Here is a 10,533-nt window from a genome sequence, read left to right as displayed (position 1 = left end):
TCCAAAGCCAGGCCGGTTCAATAAACACCGGTGATTTGTAATTATGCTTTATTCAACCTGTTTCTGCATACAACAAGTTTAAAGTGTCCTGGCGGTTTACCGCCGGACGGGTCATAACGCCCAACATATAACCCGGGTTTATAACCAAGGCTGCACTTAAGAATAATCAAATATGAAATATATCATACCTGTGACATTGAATCACATTGTTGGCTTTACCAACTTTTTGTAGTAAAGGTGATAACCCCAATCTCGAGTACTGATAACTCTTTCCTTATTGTGCCGGTTTATGATAAAACCGTACCGGGTTATGATAGACACCGGATTATCCATATATAATACTGGCAACTTGTAGTCGAACCGGACCGAGTTAATAATCACCGGATTATAATTGGTCATGTACTGACAACTTGTAGTTGAAGGTCAAGCTGGGTTAACGAACACCAGTTTACTCCATAATAAGATGGTAACATAAAATCAAACCGGGCAGATAGTCTCCGGATTAAGATTTGACCGTGTTCCGCCAATTTGTAATTGACAGTCGAACCGGATTAACAATGTCAGTTTAAAAACGCAATGGAAGTAAAAGGAAATATTTATCAAATCAAATGTCAAGCAAAGGGAATGATAAAACCATTTGCAAAAAGAGGCTACTGAACCGATCAAATGGCGTTACCATGGTCGGACACGACCAAGCCCCCGATAGGCGTAGCTATGGTTCAAGTCAGCCAGGTCCCCAAATGAAACAATGGCATTATGCCGATCAAAAGGCGTGGCAATGGTTCGGGTTTGACCAAGCCCCCAAGTGATTCTGTGGCCTTAGGCCGATCAAGAGGCGTGACTATGGTTCAGACGTGACCACAAGTCCCTAAGTGATGCATTGGCATTACGCTGATCAAGAGGTGTAGCGATGGTTCGGGTTCGACCAAAGCCCCCAAGTGATGCTGTGGCACTAGGCCGATCAAGAGGTGTGACTATGGTTCAGACATGACCACAAGTCCCCAAGTGATGTTGTGGCTTTCCGCCTACCAAATGGTGTTGCTATGGTTCGGACGCGACCAAGCCCCCAAGTGATATTGTGGCATTGCGCCGATTAAGAGGTGTGACTATGGTTCGGATACGACCAAATCCCCCAAGTGATCAAGAATATGATAAGCCAATAAGGCATGATACCCATGTTTGAACCGCGCATCATGGCAGCAGGTCCTCTTTGGCACCCTTTAACTTTTTGCAAGAGATAAATCCTTCTCGAACCGGATGTTAAACCGGATATTGAGAGCTTCAAAGCTTCGTGGAAGACATCTTTCCCTTAAACCGGATTGTAAACCAGAATACTTTCTGATGACCCGGAAATTTTCTGACGGCCTCTTAAACTCGAACTTGCGAGAAGTTAATTCCTTTTTGAACCGGAAATTCTTAAACCAGATTTGAGAGCTTCAGAGCTTTGTGATTTAATTTGTCCTACATTGAAGAACTTGCAAGACAAAGTAATGGCTCCTCTTTTTTTAAAGAAAGCAATATATAATATAAAAATATACCGGATGGATTTCACCTGATGCGTCAGGTCAGAGATTATCACCGCGGAGTTGATGATCACCGGGTGAAGCTGAAATTACTCACAGGTGAGTTGGCCGCGGGAGCTTAAGCAGATGAGCTGGCCCGGTGTTCTAAACCGGCGCGGACGAGTGTAACATCCCAAATTTGCAATTTGGAATGTTATACATAGATCATCATGCATATCATATTTTCTTTCATTTTGGTTGATCCTAGAAATTTCACGCAACTCAAGGACCCTCGGAGAGAGTTGGAGATTTCGTTATTTTCATATTTGAGAGTTTTCTCAAATTGAAAAGAGGATCATTTGATTTATTTATTTCATCTTCAATAATTTTTCCGGTGTCAAAATATATGAGAGGGAATAATATGACTTTCCCAAATTTAGGAAAAAAGAAGATTTAATGAATAGATCAATTTTGGTTTTGTCGGAGTTTGTTTGCATTTTATTTGGATAGGGAAAAATGCGCGTTTTCGAAAATTGCATTTTAGGCCCGGAGAAAAGTTCATTTTGTTCGGCTCATTTTTAGGAGTCGGGGAAAATTTACTTTTAGAATTTTGGAGTCCGTTTAGTTTAGTTTTCTTTTGTTTTTCTGCGCGCGAAATCAGTTAAAAAAACAACTGGACCAAGGCGCAGGCCAGGCCGCTGCGCCCCAGCCTCATGCGTGCCAGGAGCCAGCGAAGGGAGCCGGCCGCCGCCTCTTGCTCATGTACCGAATCCTAAAAGGATTCTAGGGCGCCCCTTGCCCCTTTTTCCTTATTTCGTTATTCCTATTCCTACTCTATTTCTTGTCCCCTACCCCAAGTAAACTCCCCCCTCCCCAATATAAATACCCCAACACCCCCCCTCTAAACACATCAAATCAAAAGCCCCTCTCCTCCCCAAGCCCCACACCACCCCAAGCCCCTCACCACCGCCGCCGCCGCCATAGCCGCGCCGCGTCTCTTTTCCTCGGATCGTTTTCTTCTAATCGTTCCGATTCTTTTCTTCTCTTCCGATTCGTTTTCTTTCCGGTTCTTTTCTAAACCGTTCTGGTTTCTAGATCGGTTTTCGTTCTTCTTTCGGACCGTTCGTCTCAACGAACGTGATCACCGATTATTCCCCGATTAACGACGCCCGTTCGTTTAACCGTTCATCTCTTTTCTTTCGTCGGATTTATTCCGCGTCTTTTCCGCGATCGTGATCTTAGATCCGATCTTCGTTCTAGTCTTTCTTCTTGCTCGTTTATCGGAATCAGGTGATTCAAGCGCCTGGAGTTTCGTTTCGAAACCGCCGTTCCGTATAATCAACTTGAACAAGTTTTGCTACGGTAAAATTTGACCTAGTTTCAACTTGCTAGAACCGAGTTGTTTTCTTCCGCCGTTTGTTTTCGTTTCTTTGTTCGGTTCGTTCTTTCTTTGCAATCGGAGTTCTTAAGTTGAACTTTCTGGTTCGTTCTCTCATTCGAGTTTTACCTGTGCATTAGATGAGTACTTATTGTGTGCTTGTTGTTTGTCTGCGATAGATTACCCGGATTGTGCCGCCTGTTACTTCGAAACCCTAGGTCTCGTGGATCATCAGCAAGGCAAGTAACACTTTGATCATACCTTTTCTACAACCCATGTTTTATTGCATTAGATCAATCCTCACACATTGGATGATTAGGATCTAATTAAATTGTGGGATGGGAAGTAGATGAGGTAGTACCTATCACCTGTATTATTATGAAACCTTTGGGAGTTACTTCTACGTTTGCTTATTATGCCATGCTATGCTAGTAGACGTGGATTGGGTGAGTGATATCCATGACAGATGTGAGTTGATAATTTTAATGGTTTATCTAAGGTGGCAACTTAAACACACATCTGGGTGGATTGAGGCACCTGATGTCTATCAGGACTTGCCTGTTTTTTTTTGACCGCCATCCAGGCTCAAAGGGATCATAAGATCTTTCATGCTAGAAACTTCCGTGCGCAGCCACAAGCCATTATGGGCTCTGGCATAGTCGACTAAGTTGTGCGAACTCTTACGGGTAGACTAGCAGATGTAGGGGAAAGTAGGTGTACTGGTCTACCCACATGTAAGGTGCTAGCGCTTCCGAAAGACTGTGTCTCGGTCATCCGTCTTCTCAAACACCCTGCAGTGCGAGAAACCAAACGGAGGCGATCGAGTCTTGTGGGGAAAAGTGCGCAAACCTCTGCAGAGTGTACAAACTAATCATGATTAGCCGTGTCCCCGGTTATGGACATCTTGAGTATCTAGTACTTGAATATCATGTGAATCTCAACATGTTACTTCTAATTAATGTTGTTGGGTTTTAATTACTTTTAATTGGGATTGAGAATCTTGTCAACCATTCTCAATGTTTTCACAACCACCATGATAGTTAAATAAATTTATTCCTTTGCAGTAGGGAAAAATTGGCTTTACGCAAAACTGTAACCATAGAGCTTTCCACCAGCCATATATGCATATAGTATAGCTGTTTCATTCCATTACTCTCTATGTGTTACTTTGCCAGCATATTCCATGTGCTGACCCGTTTTCGGGCTGCAACTTTCATGTTGCAGACTTTTCAGACGATGAGTAAAGTGCTTTTAGGTCGTGGTTCTATACTCAGTGATGCCGTTGGAGTTGATGGACCCATTTATCTTCCAAGTCTTCCGCTGTTATCGACACTAGATGGCCTTAAGCCATTTTTATTGTAATAAGTTCTCTTTTGAGACAACGATGTAATAAGTGTGTGATTGCCACTCTGCTATAAATCCTTCGATGCACTGTGTGGTGTCAGCATTACTGATCCAGGGATGACACCTGAGCATAGAGCACTTGATCCATTCGGGTCGGGTCGCTACAGAGAATGGTATCAGAGCACACGCTGACTGTAGGACACGACCACTAAGTTAAAGCCATAGAACACTATTCTCTTCTCATTTTCTAACTCCTCATCTCTTCTACTCAATTAGGATGACGAACGTGAAGATTAAGTATGCTCAACCGGATGAAGGCACACCATTTGGATTTCACCTGAAGGAAGTCACCAAGTACCTGAACATTGGATTACCAAGCTTCACGGGAACCTTCAACGCCACTCTGCCTGAAGAGGAGTGCTGGAAGATTCAAGCTCATGTTCCGGGAAGAACATTCGCGCCAATCACGAAGCCCATAGATAGTGTTTTCAATGCACCAATCTGGAGTCTGGGAAGGAGCATGGCAGCTCATATCACCATAGGACGCATTGGAGAAGTTTATCAAGAAGACCTTAAGGACACTATCTACCAGATTTGCGGACGCCAAGACGAACAATGGGAGTTAGTCAGCACCAAGAAGGATAGATCCATTGCATCTTTCATCCAGGAGTTAAACCAGCACATTTGACGCCACGAGAACCAGATGTGCAATGATATGATAGAGTTGAAGAATGCAAAGGCAAAGATCATCGAGCTAGAAGGAGAACTGAAGTGTACACGCAAGGACTACATGGACGAGATCGTAGCTATAGCAAGACACAATAACGATATTAAGCAGGAGATTGAAGAACTCAAGAGCAAGTTAGCATCCAAGGAGGAGGACGAGTACGTCGCATGTCCGGACAACTACATCATCATCGACGACACCGATTCGGATCCAAGTGAACCCGACTTTGAAGACGAAGCTGGAGCAGATATCATGGAGTCTTCCACCGGTTCAAATTTCTAGATGACCACCAGATAGTAGTAGTATTCCACCATGTAAACACAATAGTTCGAGCACTTTTGCGATAGTTAGACCGTTTGTAAGCCCTTGTTTGTTTGAATGAAGTGATTTTGTGTGCATTTGCTCATGTGCATTGGGGTAGTGTTTTCCCTTTAGACCCCCTCTATTCTTATATCTCATCCCTTCTAAACCCTCAGATGCCTCCGAGACGTGACAATGGATTTCCACCGGAGCTCACTCAGTTGATCCAACAGCAGAATCAATTGATGCAGATGTTAGTCCAGAACCAGCAGAACAACAACAACAACCCACCACCACCACCTGTTGACCACTTAGCCCGTTTCCTTAGGCTAAATCCGCCGGTGTTTTCCAGTAGCACCGAGCCGATTGTAGCAAATGATTGGCTCCGTAAGATAGGAAGGGAGTTGACCACTGCAGGATGCACGGATGGTGAGAAAGTGAAGTTTGCCGCTCACCAGCTTGACGGACCCACGGCAGCATGGTGGGAGAATTTCACAGCCACTTACCCAGTTGACACTGTCACATGGGATCAGTTTCAGCAAGCTTTCCGCACTGCCCATGTTTCAGCAGGAGCTATGGTCCTGAAGAAGCGTGAGTTTCGCAACTTACGCCAAGGAGGAAGGACAGTTGGCCAGTACGTTGACGATTTTAGCAAGTTAGCATGTTATGCCCCAGATGATGTTGCTACGGATGCAGCTAAGCAGGAGAAGTTTCTGGAAGGACTGAATGATGAGCTAAGCATGAAGTTGATGGTAGCGAGTTTCAACAACTACCAGGAGTTGGTAGATCGTGCCATCATGATTGAAGGAAAGCAACAGCAGATTGAGAACCGTAAGAGGAAGTATGGACAGGGGAAGTATAACTCTGGAGCCTAGCAGAAGCCCCGTTTTGCCCCTAAACCGGGATTTCAGTTTCAGCACACCCATGGAGGAGGTAGCTCGCACAACCATAATGGCCACAAGAATGGTAATGGGAATGGAGGAAACAACGGCCAGAACCGGACCACCCCATCCACCCCGGCCAAGAAGGACCTGAGCCACGTCACTTGCTATAAGTGTTCGAAGCCAGGGCATTATGCAAATGAATGTCTTGAAGGCCAGAATGGAAATGGCAATGGAAGCTCTGGGAAGAAGCCGAACCCTTTCAATAGGGGGCAGGTGAACCACGTTAATGTGGAGGAGGTTGAAGATCAACCCGATGCAGTAATCGGTAAAGTTTTTGGTTAAGTCATTTACCGCACTTGTTCTTTTCGATACTGGTGCATCGCATTCATACATATCAAGGGGATTTGTGGATAAATATAACCTGCCAACCCAAGCCCTTAGGTCACCCATGTTACTAAGCTCACCAGGAGCAGAGTTTATGGCTAGACGATGGTGTGATCGGTTACCATTAAGGATTGGAAACTATGTTTTTCCCTCAGACCTAATAGTATTGGAATCTCAAGGATTGGATGTGATATTAGGCATGGATTGGTTATCAAAGTATGAAGGGAATATTGAGTGTGCTAGTAAGTCAATTTTGCTTACCACACCAGAAGGACGAAGGATCAAGTATGTATCCCGGCATGTGCCAAACAGGACACAAGTAAACTGCCTAACAGGAGTTGTGCAAGGAGGAAGTACCGGTGGTAAAGGATTTTCCTAATGTATTTCCTGAGGAATTACCAGGCATGCCACCAGATAGAGACATTGAGTTTTTGATTGAGTTATTGCCAGGTACCGGCCCAATATCGAAGCGACCATACCGGATGCCAGCAAAGGATTTGGTGGAAATTAAGAATCAGATTAAGGAGTTATTGGATAAAGGTTACATTCCCCCAAGTTCTTTGCCTTGGGGATCACCCGTACTTCTAGTGGAAAAGAAGGATGGATCATTAAGGATGGTTGTAGATTATCGAGGATTGAATGAAGTAACCATCAAGAACAAGTACCCACTGCCCATGATCAACGATCTGTTTGATCGGTTGCAAGGAGCTAAAGTGTTTTCCAAGATCGATTTGTGATCAGGGTACCATCAATTGAAGATTCGGGAGCAGGACATACCTAAGACAACATTCACCACGAGATATGGACTGTATGAGTATACCGTTATGTCATTTGGATTGACTAACGCACCTGCCTATTTTATGAACCTGATGAACAAAGTGTTTATGGAGTTTTTGGATAAGTTCGTCGTAGTGTTCATCGATGACATTTTGGTTTATTCAAAGGATGAAGAGGAGCATAAGGAACATTTGTGTTTGGTTTTGGAGAAACTAAGGGAACATCAGTTATATGCCAAATTCAGCAAATGCAAGTTTTGGTTGAAGGAAGTAGGATTCCTCGGACACGTTATATCCGGAGAAGGTATAGCAGTTGACCCCACTAAGGTTGAGACCGTAACCGAATGGGAAGCACCAACAACAGTTGGAGAGATCCGGAGTTTTCTTGGACTCGCAGGATACTACCGGAGATTCATTGAGAATTTCTCAAAGATTGCAAAGCCTATGATTGAGTTGTTGAAGAAGGATACTAAGTTCAAATGGACTGAGGAGTGTGAGGCTAGTTTCCAGGAGTTGAAGAAACGTTTGGTTACCTCACCAGTATTGATTTTGCCAGATCAGACCAAGGATTATGAGGTGTATTGCGACGCTTCATGTCGAGGACTTGGAGCAGTGCTTATGCAGGAAGGAAGAGTTGTTTCGTATGCTTCACGGCAACTGAAGCCTGATGAATTGAATTATGCCACGCATGATTTGGAGTTAGCAGCCATAGTGCATGCATTGAAAACATGGAGACATTTCCTCATTGGAAATCATTGTGAGGTGTACACGGATCACAAGAGTTTGAAGTACATTTTCACTCAGAAGGAGTTGAACCTCCGACAAAGGAGATGGTTGGAGCTCATCAAGGATTATGACATGAGATTGCATTACCATCCCGGAAAAGCTAATGTAGTAGCCGATGCATTGAGCCGAAAGAGCCATGTCAACACCCTAGTGACGGGAGAAGTACCAAAGGAGTTAGCAGAAAACCTTCATGAGCTATGTTTGGATATAGTTCCGAGAGGATATGTAGCAGCATTGGAGATTCAGTCAACATTGATGGATAAGATCAGAGAAGCTCAGAAATCTGACAAGGAGATTGCTGCTATAAAAGAGAAATTGAGTGAAGGAAAAGCAAAGGGATTTCGTGAGGATGAGCACGACACCCTATGGTTTGAAGACCGTGTTTATGTGACCAATGACCCGGAGATCAGGAAGTTGATTTTGCAAGAGGCACATGATTCACCGTATTCGGTTCACCCAGGGAATACCAAGATGTATTTGGATTTAAAGGAAACATTTTGGTGGACCCGAATGAAGAAGGATATTGCAGCATATGTAGCAGTTTGTGACATATGTCAGAGAGTAAAGGCAGAGCATCAGAAGCCAGCAGGATTGTTACAACCATTGCCGATACCCGAATGGAAGTGGGATAAGATAGGCATGGATTTTATCACAGGACTACCCAGGACAAAATCAGGCTATGACTCGATATGGGTAGTAGTTGATCGTTTGACGAAGGTAGCACATTTTATTCCAGTTAAGACCACTTACACCAGTGCTAAGTTGGCGAAGATATACATGACTAGGATCATTTGTTTGCATGGAGTTCCCAGGAGTATCGTATCAGATAGAGGAACTCAATTTACCTCAAAGTTTTGGAATCAGTTGCATGAAACTTTAGGAACCAGACTAGAGTTCAGCACAGCTTTTCATCCGCAGACAGATGGACAGACCGAGAGGGTCAATCAGATTTTGGAAGATATGCTGAGAGCTTGTGCACTAGATTATGGATCTAGTTGGGACGATAACTTGCCGTATGCGGAGTTTTCTTATAACAACAGTTACCAAACTAGTTTGAAGATGGCACCTTTCGAAGCTTTATACGGAAGGAGCTGCAGGACACCGTTGTCATGGGACGAAGTTGGAGACCGTCAATTCTTTGGACCAGATTTGATTAAGGAGTCTGAACGGAAAGTTAAGTTGATTCGCGATAGGCTCAAGGTAGCCCAGTCCAGGCAGAAGAGCTACGCAGATTCTAAACGCAAGGAGACAGTTTACGAAACTGGAGATAGAGTTTATCTCCGAGTATCCCCACTTCGAGGAGTTAAGCGCTTTGGAGTTAAGGGAAAACTAGCACCGCGTTTCGTTGGACCGTATAAGATCTTGCAATGAATGGGAGAAGTCGCTTATAAGTTGGAATTACCAGAGGGACTGTCAGGAGTTCATGATGTATTCCATGTTTCTCAGCTGAAGAAATGTCACGCCGAGATGGCAGAGGTACCGCTAAGAGATACCGTGCCGCTTGAAGCGATTCAGTTGAAGGATGACCTAACATATGAGGAGAAGCCAGTTAAGATTCTCGATTTTGCCAGCAGAGTTACTCGCAGCAAGGTTATCAAGTTTTGCAAAGTTCAGTGGAACCACCACTCAGAGGATGAATCCACCTGGGAGAGAGAAGAAGATTTGCTCAAGGACCACCCTCACCTATTTTCTAGCCAACCCGAATCTCGAGGGCGAGATTCATCTTAAGGGGGGTAGGTTTGTAACATCCCAAATTTGCAATTTGGAATGTTATACATAGATCATCATGCATATCATATTTTCTTGCATTTTGGTTGATCCTAGAAATTTCACGCAACTCAAGGACCCTCGGAGAGAGTTGGAGATTTTGTTATTTTCATATTTGAGAGTTTTCTCAAATTGAAAAGAGGATCATTTGATTTATTTATTTCATCTTCAATAATTTTTCCGGTGTCAAAATATATGAGAGAGGGAATAATATGACTTTCCCAAATTTAGGAAAAAAGAAGATTTAATGAATAGATCAATTTTGGTTTTGCCGGAGTTTGTTTGCATTTTATTTGGATAGGGAAAATGCGCATTTTCGAAAATTGCATTTTAGGCCCGGAGAAAAGTTCATTTTGTTCGGCTCATTTTTAGGAGTCGGGGAAATTTTACTTTTAGAATTTTGGAGTCCGTTTAGTTTAGTTTTCTTTTGTTTTTCTGCGCGCGAAATCAGTTAAAAAAACAACTGGACCAAGGCCTAGCCGGGCCAAGGCCCAGGCCAGGCCGCTGCGCCCCAGCCTCACGCGCGCCAGGAGCCAGCGAAGGGAGCCGGCCGCCGCCTCTTGCTCCTGTACCGAATCCTAAAAGGATTCTAGGGCGCCCCTTGCCCCTTTTTCCTTATTTCGTTATTCCTATTCCTACTCTATTTCTTGTCCCCTACCCCAAGTAAACCCCTCCTCCCCAATAT

Source organism: Triticum dicoccoides, chromosome 4A (genome assembly GCF_002162155.2).
Source record: "Triticum dicoccoides isolate Atlit2015 ecotype Zavitan chromosome 4A, WEW_v2.0, whole genome shotgun sequence".
Lineage (NCBI taxonomy): Eukaryota > Viridiplantae > Streptophyta > Magnoliopsida > Poales > Poaceae > Triticum > Triticum dicoccoides.
This window is presented reverse-complemented; position numbering follows the sequence as displayed.